At 38.4% G+C, this 17,203-nt stretch overlaps 1 protein-coding gene across 1 annotated transcript in view; it reads left to right on the top strand.

Annotated features, from left to right (window-relative positions):
* The window catches only part of LOC124154758 (Golgi reassembly-stacking protein 1-like), a 112,140-nt gene extending 98,239 nt beyond the window's left edge, over positions 1-13,901 (top strand). The window contains exon 6 of the transcript XR_006864011.1: positions 12,283-13,901. The gene's annotated coding sequence lies outside the window, so the exon portion shown is untranslated. The remainder of the gene's footprint in view (positions 1-12,282) is intronic.
* Positions 13,902-17,203: the final 3,302 nt, after the last annotated feature.

Raw genomic sequence — 17,203 nt, 5'->3', positions numbered from 1 at the left:
GTGTGAGGTTACCTTGGGGCGAGGGTATGTGTGCTGATACAATGCAGGCTGCTAGCAGGTAGCAGAGTACCCTGCTAGCAGGTAGCGCTTGGCTTAAATAAGGATTATTAATACCCTGTCAAACGAAGAAAACTTTCTGACCTCAGGCAATTTTAATAGGTGATTAGTTAGACATGTCTCCCTGAGCTCTGTGCCTCATGCATGCATTGGTAATCTCGGACGATGTAAAACTCCTATCTACTCGTATAGAAACTAGGTCCCTGTGACGTCACGTGGAGTGGAATCGTATGGGCACCAACCTGGCCTTTTTCAAATGAGGTTAAAATTTACCATTGCCATTCGTCTAAACTGGAATTTCTCAAACCAAATAATTTGTATATTATGAATACACTAATGGTGGGTAACGAATCACAATCAATGCCTTTCGTTTCGTTAGACGAAGGTAACTACCCTATTGATTCCATATTTCGCAAGGGGTGATACAAAAAGACCTAGCGTAAATAGATGTTTGATAAGGTGGGGGGTAGGGGGAAGATGGTAAGGTGGTGGGGGGGGTATTTCTGAACAAACATTTAAACATTTCCTAGATAACAATTTGAAAAATTTATTTAACCCTTTTACTGCCAACGGGCTGATATATCAGTCCTTGCTGGTTGAGCGAAAACTGTCCAAATTATTTCACTTTTTTTGTGATTGTGGCCTTTTTATGGGCTGTAATTTAAGTAAACCCCCTTAATCTATCTATGGTTATAAGATATAAATATATCTTAGGAATTGGGAAAAAATCTAGAAGTATTAAATAATATTAAGTAGCTGAGAAATTTTTAAACCTGAAATGTTGCTAATTCCGGAAAATAGCCTTGGCAGTCTTCGTACATCCCACCTGAAATAGGCTGCTGCAGTAAAAGGGTTAAAATCGATCGTGTATTGCATGGTGAAAATGTTTAACAGGTGATATAATTGATGAACCATTTCTGGCGATACTATGTTATATCATTCATGGAAGACGGAAAATGTATTCTGTCTCCTTTGCTAGGAGATGACGACAACTTAAAAATTTCTGTTCTCACAAAATATCTTCTCCCAAACTACCTGATCATGTTAACAATTCATAATTAATTTCCTCGATTAATCTTAGTTGTTTGCACTGGAACAAATTTTCATTTTTGTCTCGCAAATATTATTTTCATAAATTTGCTTTTGCCGAAAAATTTTACATCAGCATCTTCCAGCATTTTTATTTCACGATGAATGGAACATGCAGGAGAGAGAATTGCAATGAGGGTCTTACGAGATTCTTTAGAGTAATACCCCGAATATGAACCAGGAGAATCTTTCAGAGACCAAAAGTTAGTCAGAAAAAAGTTACAGATCTAAGACTGCAAAGTGGCTGTTCCCCAGTGTAATTAATGATCAATATATATAGCATTCAAGGTTATTTTGACAAAGTTAAAAGTTTATCAAAGGAGTTTTATGGTTTAGCAATTCGTGACAATGAATAACAAATTTAGATCATGTGCCTCTCACGTGCTGTTTAAAATGTTTGGCTGATTGTGAGTGTGGTATGACTTTACATTTTGCCTTTTTGGAAGCTGAATTTTGTGGCGAATTTTCTACTTTTTTTTTGCATATACAGTAAACTCTTGATTTTACGAAGTCAGTGGGACCGGAAAATTGGCACTTCGTAAAATCGAGTTTCGTAAATTCAAACCTTTTTCATAAGTCACGAGAAAATGCTCGCTTTTGTTTCTTCCGCCATTTTTTGTCTTCATTGGCCTTATTTAAATGTTTTTGGTGGTTATTCTCGGTATAATTCATAGAAAAGGCTTTTTGTTATCGATTTATGATGTGAAAAATCGTTAAATAATTATACCACCATAAAATTCCCATTTCTTGTTCATACTTCAACATCAACGATCGCTAAAGAAATTCCCGACCAGTTTAGGAAACGTAATCAAATAATGAATTGCAATGTTTATTATGAGAATTTAATGTTATAAGTTTGTGGTTAGGAGCGAATAGCAACTATTAAGTATGCTAAGTATAGATATTTGTTTCTGACACCCACGGAATTATAGCGGCAGCCAGCCTAACCGCCATTTATGTCGCCCTCTATCGCAAAGTGACGAGAAAAAAAGAAAAACAAGGGCCTTAGCCCGTTACCAAAATAACCTTCGTAAGTTAATATTTCGAGTTACTTCGTATTTTCAGCAGAATGTGCTCTATTTTCACTGAGATTCAATTACGATCATAAATAAGGTAGGATGTGATTATCTTCTGGCGAATATTTGAAGTAAATTCTGTTTGCGTTATCCGTCCGACTACTGTGCTCCATCATCTTTGCAGACGTTGCCATAAAAGACTTAATTTTTCATCCGGACCATATTTTTCATACTGGGTGTGAGGTGACCTGTTCATATAGTATGTTTTTCTCCTTTTATGCCGACAGGAGCAAGGTTCCAACCGGAAAACGACAGGAGAAACATCTTACAGTTTCGGAGAAATAGGGAGAGAAACGTTATTATCCACATTGATTGTTTTCCTACAAAGACGTTTTAACATTTCTCAACGTGGTGAAATATTGGTTCACTTGCGTGGATTCCCAAAAATGATACGCAAAAACCTGTACCTTCACCTCATTTAGTTTTCGTGTTTCTTTTTCCGCCGTATTGAAAGTTATGCAAAGGATCATTGACATAGAGAAAAGATTTTCTTAGTTTTAGCACTAAAAAATAGGCGTGTCATAATCGTAAATAAATATAGAGTGGAAAGCGCTAAGAAAATAATTAAATTTCAATTTTTAAGTCAGCAGAGAAGAAGAGCGACAATTTTATAAGCACGGCACCATTTCCCTGACAATGGAAGATACTTCTCCAGCCTCTCTCCGGTTAAAAACTTACCCCCCCTTGCCAGTAAATATGAACCATGCCCTTCTCTACAGTCGGAGAACATTCCCAGTGGATGGGGTGAATAGGAGTGGGATGGGGATTGGCCTAGGAAATAAGTGTGGTCAGCATAAGGAGAGGTGAAGGGGGCAGGTGAAAGAAGGGTGGGGAAAGGTCCTTCAGCTCTGCCTCAGACTACGTTTGGGGGCCGTATTTTGTTGCGACGCAAGCAAGCTCCGTGACCTTAGGAAGGGAGTGAATGGGATATGCTGGGGAAGGAGGGGTTTGGGATGCGTAAGGTGGGTGTCAGCAAGATCAGCCAAAGGCGGCAGGAGGGAGTAAACAAAGAATTGGGAAAGAAAGAATTCTCAGCATGGGAAAATGGGGAAGCGCATGAGAAGAAAGTTGATGGTTAGACTTGGAAGTGCGTCTTCATTACAAGAAGCCTGAAAAATAAATTGGCGGTAAATAGAGCCTGATACTTGAGATATTTAAGTTGTTTATTCACAAAGGCCTAGATATATACACGAAAAGATATTACCCAAAAAAATCTGTTATTTTTTTGCTTTTTTCCCTTCTCCATTGCCGCTTCCACCATGGTTTCTAACTTGCATATGTGGTAATTAAATTGGGGGTCCAAATCGTTAGCCAGATCAAAATGTCTTGAATGTTTTGAAGGCAGCGTATACTTCTTTTTTATTAGATGGAATTACTTCCTCACTTTCATCATCGTCGTCACTGCTATTCTGACTAGTCCCGGCCGCTGCTTCTTCGGACACAGGCACCGGCGTCGAATCATCGCAAGCCTGGAGATCATCATCTAGCGCAATATAATCACTAGCTGTTGCGCGCTGTGCTCCTGCTTTTTCCAAATATTTTTTAAAATCTTCTTTTAAGCCACTAATCTCCTCCGCGATTTCATCTGCCGCAGCTTCCTGAAGGTACAACGTAACGATTCAACCAGAGCCGTGATATTAAAGGAGTAAAATTACTATTAGGTTAGTTGTATCAATTACTAACCTCGAGAACATCCTCATGATGCGCTATCGGAGGGAATCCGGCCGATTTCCAGCAATTTGCGATGGTAGTGGAGGAAATCTCTCTCCAGGACTCGGCTATGGCGTGGATTGCATGTATCAACGTCCATTTCGGGATGTTATTCATTTCTGTTCCCATTTCTAAAAGTAGCAAATAGATTTGAAAGAATGATAATCATGAATAAAAATATCTAAATCGATATCCAAACGCACATGAGCAAAATAGATGAATGTATACATACCGATCCATCGCAAGTAATACCGCTCAAGCTCCTTCTGGTATAGGACTTAAAAATCCTGGATAATGCCTTGGTCCAAGGGCTGGGACTTACTAGTCGAGTTCGGGGGTAAAAAGAGGACTCGAACATTAGCCAATTTTAGATCTTCCACGTATTTATGAACGGTGGCATTATCCATTATTAAAAAAGTTTTGCGGTTCTCTCCAGCAATTTTTCTCTGTAGACGTATAACCGTTTGCTGGAAAATTTCTCGGGTCATCCAGCTGTTTTTATTTGCATGGTAAAAAACTGGGATGGCTTCCAATTTTACATGTTTTAAGCACCGTGGCCTTTCAAATTTCCCAATGACAACGGGCTTGATTTTGTCCGTGCCTGTTTGGTTGACGCACAGCCCCACAGTAACATGCACTTTACTCTTTTTCCCCTCATGGCACCCCTGCCCTTTGAAACCCAGGGTTGCGTCAGGTAATGTATTAGAAAATAGCCCAGTTTCATCAAAATTGTAGCGATCTCTGGGACTATATTCTTGAAGTATATCATCGTTATCGATGTGCCATTTATCAATAATTTCAGTACTAACAGAGCCTTCTTCCCCACTTATCTTCAGAGATACAATGTTGAATCTTGATTTAAAATCAGTCAACCACCCACCAGAACATTTAAAATCGTCAATTTTTCTGTTGCAAGGCTATGTATTCGGCCTTTTCTTGTAATATTGGTCCACTAATTGGAAGATTTTGCTCACGGCACTTACAAAAGAAAGTGTATAGCTCCTCTTCAACCTCCGCGAACTTGGCGCAGCTCAGATATTTCCTTTTCAGCGAAACACCCGACCCCACTTTTTCTTGTAGTTTGCCGCTGTTTGCTAGAATTGTCGGCAAAGTCGACAGTGGGATTCCAAACTTTTCCGCTATCTCACTTTTAGTTAATCTCTTTGCCTTCTCCTCTTCAATAATTTTCATTTTTATTTCTAAAGGTTATACTCTTCTTTTTTGTTTTAGCTGTGAAGGCTCCATATTCCCAAATTTCAAACACACTCGCTAAGAAAATGTTACTATTGTAGATCCAGAGAAGCACTGGTTGTTGCTTACGCACTCGCAAGGCACAGACTGAAGCCCTTCGCACCCTCGTGAATTAAGCACAAGCCCATCCGGTACGATTCAGCGCTTTCAGGACGAAAGACAGCCAGACAGCCTTGTGGATAGATACCAATGTGCTTGGGCGAAAACTTAATGCACAGAATCATCAAATCCCCATTCGAATTAGCAATAGAGGAGCCATTTCTCCCTCAATATAGGCTCGTGTATAAAATATGATATCATCAGTGATATCCTTACTACTTCTCCCCATCTCTTGTCGCTGGCAACCGCAGTATTTTCCCCGACCTTCCCCCCCTCCAAAATATAACGTTAGCGTCTAAAATGAAATATATTTCCTCTATCACCGAGTGCATTAATTCTCTTCCTTCCTCATATTTCCAACTGTTAATGAGAAAAGTGTTGTCACGAGGTTATTATTATAGATTATTAACCCGCAAGAATGTTGAAATTTGAGTTTTTTTATGGACTTGTGACATTTTCGTGGTATGATTCAATTACGCAGGGTTTAAGTAGGAGTGTAAGAAATACCCTGAGTGACCTTCCTGACATGTTAAACTACGAATTATTGTCGATGATATGTTTACGAACAGGCACGTAAATAGGGGCATAATGTCAGCCGCGATATTTTTACTGAACTCCTACTTCCCCTAAATTCCCACAGTGAGGTTTTTGGCGATCCATTTCTCTCCAAAGTTGCATTATCATTTACGATTTCGCACTTTTGATGGACCACAGTTGGAAGCGCTGATTTTTTAGCTTTTTATGCCGGCGTAACTAGTTTGGTTGACAAATTTTTCGCCGTAGTTCGTATAAACGAATGCCATTTGCTCCTAGGGACCAAGCCGAGGTTCGTAAATTCAAATCATTTCATATAATCGAAACTTTGTATAATCCAATAGTGCCATGTATTTGGCATAGGCTTTTCGCCAGGACCACAATATCACTTCGTATAATTGAAAACTTCGTAAAATCAAGAGTTTACTGTAATCCCTTTTCAAATACTCCAAATTATCCAGCTGCGGCATTAATTATTAATGATCAATATATATATAGCATTCAAGGTTATTTTGACAGTTTAAAGTTCATCAAAGGGTTTTATGGTTTAAAAATTGGTGAGAATGAATAACAAATTTAGGTCGTATGCCTCCCACGTGCTGTTTAAAATGTTTGGCTGAGTGTGATATGACTTTACATTTTGCCTTTTTGGAAGCTGAATTTTGTGGTGAATTTTCTACTTTTTTGCGTATAATCCCTTTTCAAATACTCCAAATTATCCAGCTGTGGCATATCAGTGTCGCAGATTATCAATGCATGATTTTAACTCTCATTTGATGTTTTCCGCAATCTTCATTATAAATAAAATTGTATGCAAAATCACCAGAATGACTGCATTTTAATGTTAGAAAACACAGGGCTTATTATTCCAATCGTAAAACGGATGCGATCGTGTGTTAGCTGCATTCATGGGAGCTCCGTGTTCCTTTTTCCAAGCGTCTCATATTTCCAGGTCTTATATGGACCAGTAGGGATACAAGTACACTCGTGCTATCATCTCTAAAAAGATTGGGTGAAGAAAGCTCTTAGTGAACCCAGAAAGCAATCTTAAATAAGAGAAAATGTACGTAAATAAAAATAAATTGTTTGCTTTACCTTCATTATAAATATGTAAGCACTAAGCTTACAGGAAGGGCCAGGTTCGTAGAAGGCAGAATGCGATGACAAGTCTGGTTCCACACGTTTAATTGTCAGAGCGCAGGTACAAACTCCCCCTCCGAGATACAGCATAAGACTATTCCCTCCAAGAGGCTTCCTCCCGTGTCGCGTCCGTCTCGTGACCCTCTCGGCATCTTCCTATTGGCCGGAAGAGGTTGCATGATTATGCACATCATACGCCTTCCCACGCCAAGATACTGCAACGTGTTACGGCATAAAGTGTTGGAGGAATACGCGGAGACCAATTCCCACGCGAGAGCATGTTGCAAGTTGTTAATTGGAGTAGGGTGTCAGAGTCATGCACGAGGATGGATCCCACGCAAGAGGTTGCAACGTGTTATGAGTTTCAGATACTGGACCCATCACTCGAACGCGACTCTGTGATTCTTCCGTTACCCTGAGAGCGAAACCGAGGTGGCACGAGATGGCAATCGAGACACCCTTACAAATATTAAAAAAAATTAAAAGTCGAAGTTTGGTTTATCCGTGTATTCCGATTGTTCGTGCCGTCTCTTCTCCCTGTCATCTCAGCCCACTAGGATATATGTAATTGGGAGTGTAACGTACCTCAATGCGGCCGTTCTTGCACCGTGTGAGATGGGCTGTGGTTATGAAATATGTTCATGTGCAGGCAGGAAAGTTTCATTTTCACTTGCTCACTTGCTATCCAGTGGTGTAGCGAGGAATTTCGTTTGGGGGGAGGTCCGAAGCCATGGGGGAAAATGTTTGAAAAACAGGATAAAAAGTAATGGTTTTTCAACTAATTTTAATAATCGACAAAACTTTATTTATTAAAGAAATAATTTTTAAATTCATGATTTTTCAATGTTTCATTTTCTTTTATGAAGGAAAATAATTTTGTTTTTATACTCTGGGGGGGGGGGGGGGGTCCGGATCCCCTGGACACCCCCCTGGCTATGCCAATGATGCTATAACGAGATATGAATGAATTAACCCATTAGTGCCCATAATTCCCTAGTTGTTATATTTGAACAATATCTTCAAAAAATGGTCTTAGGAGTTTTTGAAACAACATATATTAAATTTAGCACTCAATAATAATTTTTTCATTGTTTTCTGAAGTGGCAACTTAAGTTGCCGACGGGCACTAGCGTAGTCAAAATATGCAAACTTCATTCCATCTTCGCTATTTTTCAGTTTACCAGTGGTTTTTTGAGGTTAACTTCTTCAAAATAAATGCTGTGCTCCTATTGCAATGCAATAGAGGAGATTATGAAATATTTGCATTCGGGCACTGCTATTTTATAATATTCTTACCATTTCCTCACACAAGAATGGGATGTTATTCTGGCAAGATGGGTAATGATTTTCTGTGAATTCGATAACCTATCGCAACACTTTTAAAATGTTCTTTTGAACTTTATTAGCTTAAAACAGTTGTTAATATTGCACATATATTTTTCAAATAAATCGCATTTACAAAAATGACAACACTTGATATGTTTCATTTTTACAAACAAATAAAACTTATTAACACGGACTGGCAGAAAAAACTCAAGATCATATACATTTTCAGAAAAAAAATGAAGCACAGTAATTTTAAGATGTAGTTTGTGCAATAGATTATAGAATGAATATATTGAAAATTTGAACAAAATGTATTACTTTCATTTCTTTCACAACAATGCGCCCAAAGGAACAATAGGAAATTAAAGAAACACATTTTACACACTACGAATGAAAATCTCCGAAACATTTGTTAGCATGCAGTGGTGCATCACATTTTGTGCAAAGATGCTGTGTTCTTTTTTTACAAACACGACATCGCCGATACTTTGAATTCCCCCTCCCAATTATGTGATCTTTGTGATCTCGGCGAAAATTATTTCTCGGAGAAGACGAAAATGGTGACCGCACTCCTGGTGACAACGGGGCAACAGCAAAAGATTTAAGGAGAAAAATTGCACACTGGCGCCTGAAATCAAGTTGGGGCATTTCATTACCAAATAACCTTCTATAAAGAAGCCATCCTTGGACCACTGAAATGTCTACCGCCCAGGCAAAAAATGGCCACCACCATTTCTTTGTCCTGATTGCTGTGCGATAGGTTTCAACAAATTGGTCGCAAATATCCACCCCGCCCATATTTGCATTGTACCTAGCGATTGTACCTGGAACATCAACAAACTGAATCTTTTTTTCTGCCCTGGAATACCGAGTTGATTTTTTCATAGGCTCCATGGGTTCACAATTTGAGAGAACGGTGACAACGGCGTTATCATTCCACCGTACCGCAATTAGATAAGAAGAAGCGGAAAAACCGGTAGAACCCCTGTTCGTCTTTTTCCAAGCCCTCTTGTCAGGTAGCTTCATATTTGATCCGACTCTGTTTTCTCGCAATGTCCCTGTTCCTCCCAATCTCTTTTTGGTCAACTCAGTTAAAAGTTCAACTGACGTAAATAGGTTGTCGAAATCCTCTGCTAAACCTAACACAACGTCCCCCCCCCTTGGCCCAACCCAGTGTCAGGAAGACGAGTGGATGAACCGCAGTAAGGCTCAGCATGATGTATGTAGCCTGTTGGATCAGCAGCAACCCACAGCTTGAATCCAAAGCGAATGGGTTTTCCTCTAATAAACTGTTTGCTCCCATGCCGGCCGTAATAGAGAATCATGCTCTCATCGATGCTCAAACTGTTCCCCGGTTCTATTTGTTTGAATGCCTGGTTGAGGAAATCAAACAAAGGACGTACCTTGTACATTCGGTCACTCCCATTGTTAGCATCATTATCTGCCAGGTGAAGTTAGCGAAGTAAATTTTCAAACTTGTTTCGCCTTATTGCATCCGCAACTATTTTCACGTGGCAATCCGGGTCCACCTTCCAATACATTCTCTTTTGAGAGAGGCGGTGGTATCCTGACAAAAGCATTACCCCTATTAATGAATGTATTTCGTCACTTGTTGCCTCTAAACCATGAACAAGATGTTGGGCGGCATACCGGTTGCTTTCTATGACTATACGATTCACTAAACATTCCGAAAAAATTGCTTTGAAGGCATCAAATGGGGAGTTCACAGTTTCGCGCAAATGGTCTTCCGCATTGGGGAGATATTTTGGCGATACATTTTCAATTTTGGAAGCAAAGTCCTGACAGTTTTCCTCCCAACATCGCACGGGGTAACAACGCTTTCGCTTCTTGGGCTTCTTCACGGTTAGCGTTACTGAGGTTTCACACATTTCACTGAAATTACCCCGTCCATTCTGGACCAATCTCTCCTCAGCCTCCTCGGAGAAGTCAGCATGAACCTCTGACTGCAGAATACGAGCCGGAAGATGGCTGAAGTCTCCTTCCACCTCCTCGTCAGAAAGATCGGAATCCTGATCGCTTATCATTCCCTTCTCTTCAACGGGAGGGCAAATGGCAATGCTTTCCGGGGAAACATCGTCCTCCAATAGGGCATCTAGAATTTCATTCAGGCGCAAGCCTCGTTTAATACAATTCCTATGGGCCCTAAAAGCGAATTAATAAACAATGGTGTGTAACATAGCAAATGAAACCGACCTTATTTCGATAGAATTTGCAAATAATAGTGCTTTTTCCCAATGCCAAAAAAATGGGCAACCTGCTATTTAATCAAAAATATATCGATATTTTAGGAAGATTAGAAGAACAAAACACCGAATAATGCATGAAAAGTTCAAAAGTACTCAATAAAGTTTTAATAGCTACTGTTTAAGTACTTATACTACTTTGAAACTGAATTAAATCAAAAAAATACGAATATTTGCAATTTTTGACTACGCTAGTGCCCGTCGGCAACTTAAGTTGCCATCACTTTTTACATTGGCATAGAAAAAAAACAAAACCATATTTCTACGTAATAATTTGGATAGTAATTCATTAAAGCTTTCACTATAAGTTGAAAAATAAATATTAGTGAATATAATACGGAAAAAGTCCTCAGCTAACATGATAAAGAAGATAGTCACCAGTCGTCGGCTGAACACCTGGAGGAGCTGCAGTAATCCGACCAGTACGCGAAACACAATCGAACTGACGAGGAACGAGCAGCGCTGGCCAACAATGTAAGGTCTAGTAAAAGCACACACGAAGAATCATATGAATTGACTACTTAGTAAACGTTGTATGAGACAAAATGTAGCATGGCAACTAAAGTTGCCGACGGGCACTAATGGGTTAAATGACTACCTCTGTAAATGGAAAAATATTCATTAAGCTGTCCTAAGGAAATAGACGTCATAAAAAGAATATAAGCACAGATTTGGAATAAGAATGAAAAATATATCTAAGATCGACCAACTATGTCTCTAGGACATAATCTATGTTGAACAGTGTAAATAATGATGTATATAATTTTCACGATTATTTTCACAAAGTTTTAAGTTTACCAAAGGAGTTCTATGGTTTAACAATGGGTGAGAATGAATAACAAATTTAGTGTATGCCGTTTAAAATATATGGCTGTGTGTGGTATGACTACATTTTGCCTTTTTGGAAGCTGAATTTTGTGGTGAATTTTCTTATAGGTTTGTTAAACAGAAATTTCATTATGCTGAATTGTGCAAAAAATATTGCATGAAACCACATGAATGAAAGTACATAAAAAAAACTCAATGAAACATCATTAGTGAAAAATATATTTTGTCAAATACAATTGAAAATAACTAAAATTCAAATTCATGTACTTACCAATGGTATCTTCGATGGTGCTTATCAGTTTTCAATGTAGCGCCCATTTTCTTTATTTTAAAGGTGAAAAGAGTTCAGGAAGGCGATCTTACGAGAACTACCGATAGTAATTGTAATTATGACGACTTTTCCACAGATTGCAATTACCCCGACTGCTATTTTTTACTTTCCTCGTTAGCACGTTTTCCTGGTTAGTACGTTCATTTTTTGTGGTCCCTTCAGAAACGTACTAAACAAGTTCCACTGTATATCTAAATACTTTACGCATGGCTGATGATATTCATGAACTATTAGCTGATCAAAATCATTTAAGTTGAATGTCAGATATCTGATATTTTCTTCTACTCTTGTTTGAATACTCTAAATTATAAGCATTATGCATTTTGCGGATACATAGTAAATAGTCTTAAATTGTGGTTAAAATGAACTAAACTCACTATGGTCCACAAACCTATTGTTAAATTTTTAAAATGCTCAGGATAGTTATTTTCAATATACTTGTAATGGTAACCAATTAATTTATAAAATAATAATGGGTTCTAGTAACTGATTACAATTTTTATTGCCAAATATATTTCACGCACTCCTGATAATCTTCTTGGACTGTTAGATGATCAAAATTTTCTTTTCATTCCAGGTGAATTGCAGTTGAGTGTTTAGTCCAACTGATGCCAAAGAAGATGAGAAAATGCCCTAATACATATTAGGCGGAGAGAAGATGCCATCAGCCATCTGGGCTCTGGTGCAGGATTTTTTAGTTAATAAAGTGAATAATTACTGTTCTGGAAGTTTCTATACAGTCAATTCATATACATCGTTTTGCCTCATTTCTGGTTTTTTATAGAATTCTTTTTATAAGATTTTCTTTTATATATTTTTTTCAAGAGTGGGGCTTTACTGGAGGATTTGCGGCGTTTATATTCCCTTATTGTTGATGCCAGTTATCCCCCAAGAGAGATCTGTCTCCGATGCAACAGTTTACGTCCCTCATATCAGTTTATCTTTAGGCTGCCCTACATCAGGCGGCGATTCAGCCGAGAGTGACTTGTGTCGGGACAACATCATCATGGTGGTGATTTAATAAAAAATTCTGTGGAAAAACAAATTTTTAGGTATTCGTTAAAAAATGTCTTGCCAGGTACAAGATGGTTCCTTTGGAGTTAACCAGAGTAATTTTTAATAGGAGAATACTCAGTCAGGTTTAAATGGAGAAATCAAAAATGGAGAAATCAAAAATATAAGCCCTGGTTTTTCCTGAACCTGCTTTCACGACGGCGTGGGATAAGTAAGTGTTATTTTTTATTGATTTGGTATTACAAGAATCATCAGAATGTTCAGAGAAACATTACCCAGGATTCCAGGACACATACAATGGTCTCTCAGGTCGGCCTTTGGTCTGCGTTGGGTGGCAGTGACATGGGGAATACGATCGGGGTGGGACTGTCGTTCTTGTTCTCGATATTTTACCATAAATTCCAAGTTTCCCACTTGTATGGGTCCTCTCCTTCCCTATCAATGCGAGGGTGGCATGCTAGTATTTTTAACAATATTTGCTTTTTTCAAGCCAAAAAATTAAACAAATAGTGTGTTTTTTCAGCACGTCATTCCATGTATGTATGTACACATGAGCAATGTAAACACAGTATGTTAGGTGGGCATATATATGTATATGGTCATCTGCTATATTGCAAGTTATTTTGACTGCTAATAATCAGGGAAAAAGATTACATTTACTTACTACTTCCCTTTCAACAGAGGATATATGTATTCAATGTTTTATTTAGAATCTATCTGAAATGGATGATTATTTTTACCATAATTACTTGTCTCAGGCGTGACATCATGGAATTGAATCAACATAATAAATAATTTGGGTTGATTTTATTAATAAGTTATAAGTTACAATATGTTAGAGTTCCACCAGATTAAATCTGAATCATTTCTCTCCATATACCTAACATTGAATTCTGACTCTATATTGTTCTCTGGAATTCTACGTTCCTATCCTTACTCTTCAAAAATCACTCCCCATTGTGTTGGAAATTGTCCTCTTAGTAAATAGCAAATATAATTGCACCGTAATACTCTACACTCCAGTAAATAAACCTTTCTCCAACCTTTTCTTTTGCCCTCCTGTACTGTGCGTAGAAAACTTTTGTGAAGGACATTGTTGAGTATCTCGCGGGTACCCCATTTACAATTCATAAATTATATGCACTGTTTTAGTATTTCCTGTAATTCAACACCATGTCTTTCTTTTTTAATTATATAATATCTTGCTATGCATAATTCATAAATACATAGGAGGCTACATTTAGGTTTTTACATTTCTTTTCTCCGAAATGGCAGTCGAATATTTCATATTAATTGCTATTGCATGTAACTGTGCATTGACTATCATGGAATGGAAAAACAACTACTAAAGGTGCCATCATGTAGAATGTAGACATTGTTGAAGTTGTAAGTTAATAAAATTTATGGCATTCAACTTTTATCCCCGCACTCATATGATTAAACAAGTTTTTTTCTTCCCACCAACGGCTGTGGGGTAAAATTCAAAGTTTTCAAAATAAAAATTGAAGTTTTCAAAAACAATTTAATGTTTAAAAAATCATCCATCACCTAAATAATGACCAAGTGGTAGAGCTCAAATACAAAAATTGTCAAAGGGACAAAATAATTAAAAAGTTAACAAGATTAACGTAATTTGGGGTGACTAAGTTATTCACACAGCACAGTCACGGAAAGGTTGAAATTCTTATGTGATGATCCTCTCAGAAACTCTTTCCCGTTCATGAATGCTTTGGTTAAGGGTTTGCCCCCTTGTATATAGTATTTATAGATATGCTTTCCGTTACATATATATACCTACTCTAACGAATTGATATAGAAACTAGCTCTAAACATAGACCCTATTTTACGTGCTCTTTTATTATGTTGCAATTGAGTGGTATAAGTTCTTTAAAGGGCCACAGCCCTCCCCTTGGGTGTCCAATGTGTGTATACACACTAGATAGAGTGGTGATTTTGTTCGAACCCCAAATAATGCAGAGAGGTAATAGATACCCCCTGCTTTGGCCCTTATTCTGCATCCACCGCTGGCTGTTACAATTATACTTGCAGAACCTATTGTGCGTGTTTGGTTTTAGTATAAGAAGCAGAGAAGAGTTTCACAAAGAAATAAATAAAGGCCTCTGGACTTATATTACCTTGCGTTCATGCTTTTTGGCCAAGATCCACCCAGCTGGGAATAATTCAACCCCTTTACGACCCTCCCCTATCAGACCGTTGTGTTTTTTAGTGGCACAGCGCACAGGGGAATTTAGGGGGATAAACCCCTCCCCCCCCCCAGAGCTCATAAATTTTTTAAAGTTTAATCCATCTCACTTAATTAGATTGATATTACTAATAATATAGAATAGTGTAAGGATTAATAAAGTTTCCCTCAGAAAGCCATAAAACTCACCATTTTGAACCATTTATCTTTAACAAATATTTCTTGGGTTTGCATCCAGGTTAAAGCTTTAATGCAAGTCTGACGTTTTGGAAGACGACTTGTCTTCCATCCTCCGAAACGTCGGCTTGCATAAAAGCTTTAACCTGGATGCAAACCCGATAAATATTTGTCAGAAGTATTCACCAGGAAAAACTTAAATCGTTTATTTATCTTTAAAATTCCGCAATTTATTAATCTCGCACCTACCCCGTATCCTGGAGGGTATTCCATACCCCCACACACCCCGCGGTATTAGTTGCACGCAAACATCCCCCCCCACCCCCCAGCCTTAATTGCTAGCTGCGCCCATGGTAACTGCGATTCTTACCTGTGATTGCGATCACCGATAGGAGAATCACTTTTAAAAGTCAGCCGTGATTTGTGGCGATGCTATTCTTGCTATGTATTTTGCCCGATTCCAATGAACGAGCTCCCTATAAGACCTTTGTGTTTGTGAGATTTAAAAAGAAAATACTTTAGTGTGTGTGACTGTTTATTCTCTCGTCTTCTATGCATCTTCTGTTCCAGGCGTCGAAGGCTTAGGTCGTAGCATTTTCGCACCGAACTTCGGGTTAAGCCGACGGACGTTTTCATACGCGGAAAACCAATGACGCCCGGTATAGTTGTCGCGGATGTTTTTGACGTAAACGATCGGAGGTTGTGTCTTGCTGTCGAGAGGGAAGGGAAGCGACCGCTGAGGTAGCAAAATCTCTTTTTCTAAGATCGTGGTAGCAATGTCGGATGCATTCAGGCCCAGCCTGAGACACTCAGCTTAGCGAGTCCTTTAGGGCCATTCTTCGACAATTAAACCCAACCCTTCAACTCATTTATGATCATCTTCACTGCAGGAATCCGTTGCTATGTGGTTAAATAGTCGAGTTTTTTTTCAATGATAAATTTCAATGAATAGTACTATTTTTTCTACTTTGAAATGAATTCTTCGGCTTTTTTCTGTGCGTAAGCGTAAGCAACACAATTTTAGAATTAAAAATTAACAGACTTCTTCGGAAAATGGATTCTGGGGTTCCGTAGGGGAGCATGTTGAGCGATCCTTCTGCGTCTAAAGAACGTGAGTGTACATTGCATTTCGATAATAACCATTAATAAATAGTAATGCCAAGAACGCACCATAACCAATCAACCAATGAAGTGTGTGCATCAGAAAAAATCACTATCAAGTGTTGAAACTTTAAAAGCAATTCAATGTGTGAAATATAACTAAACAAACTCATGTGAAAAGTTTCATGACCTTATCCACACAAGAAGTTAAGAAAAAAATTGCTCAAATATAGCATATATGCCAATGAAAAAATAATTTTACAACAAAGTATGCGTTCTAAAAATACGCAATAGCCATTTTATCAATTTGTATTAATGTTTGCAACTTATTGCGGAAGACGAATGTTGTAGACGTATTTGTTATTCCTAGGTTGAGTTGCAAAGTTCACGAAGTTGACAAAACGGCTAATTTTATGGTGCGCGGAGTCATTTATTGCACTGGCGTGTCTTGAATCAAAATCTTTTTATGAAAAATTAAAAAATCAATTGATTTTTGAATTTTTCATAAAAGAAAAATATGAATCAGAATTGAGAAAAAAAATCATTAAAGTGACGTATTATTATATACTTTCTTCGCCAATATGTGCGGTTTTAGAAATCCGAGTGGAGACGAATGGCAACGGTCAATTTTATCCTCATTTGAATGAGGCCAGATTGGCGCCCATGCGATGCCACTCCTCGTGACGTCACAGGGACCTAGTTTCTATACGAGTAGATAGGAGTTTTACATCGTCTCAGATTACCAATGCTTGCATGATGCACAGAGCTCAGGGAAACATGTCTTAATAATCACTTATTAAAACTGGCTAAGGTCGGAAAGTTTTCTTCGTTTGATAAGGTATTAATAATCCTTATTTAAGCCAAGCGCTACTAGCTAGCAGGGTACTCTGCTACCTGCTAGCATCCTGCGTCGTATCAGCGCCCAGAGCCTCGCCCCAAGGTCACCTCACACCGCGACAGCGGGAACCAGAATGACGTCGCACGGGCTTTTCCCAGCATACAT

The sequence above is a fragment of the Ischnura elegans genome, chromosome 2 (assembly GCF_921293095.1).
Source record: "Ischnura elegans chromosome 2, ioIscEleg1.1, whole genome shotgun sequence".
Classification (NCBI taxonomy): domain Eukaryota; kingdom Metazoa; phylum Arthropoda; class Insecta; order Odonata; family Coenagrionidae; genus Ischnura; species Ischnura elegans.
This window is presented reverse-complemented; position numbering and strand designations above follow the sequence as displayed.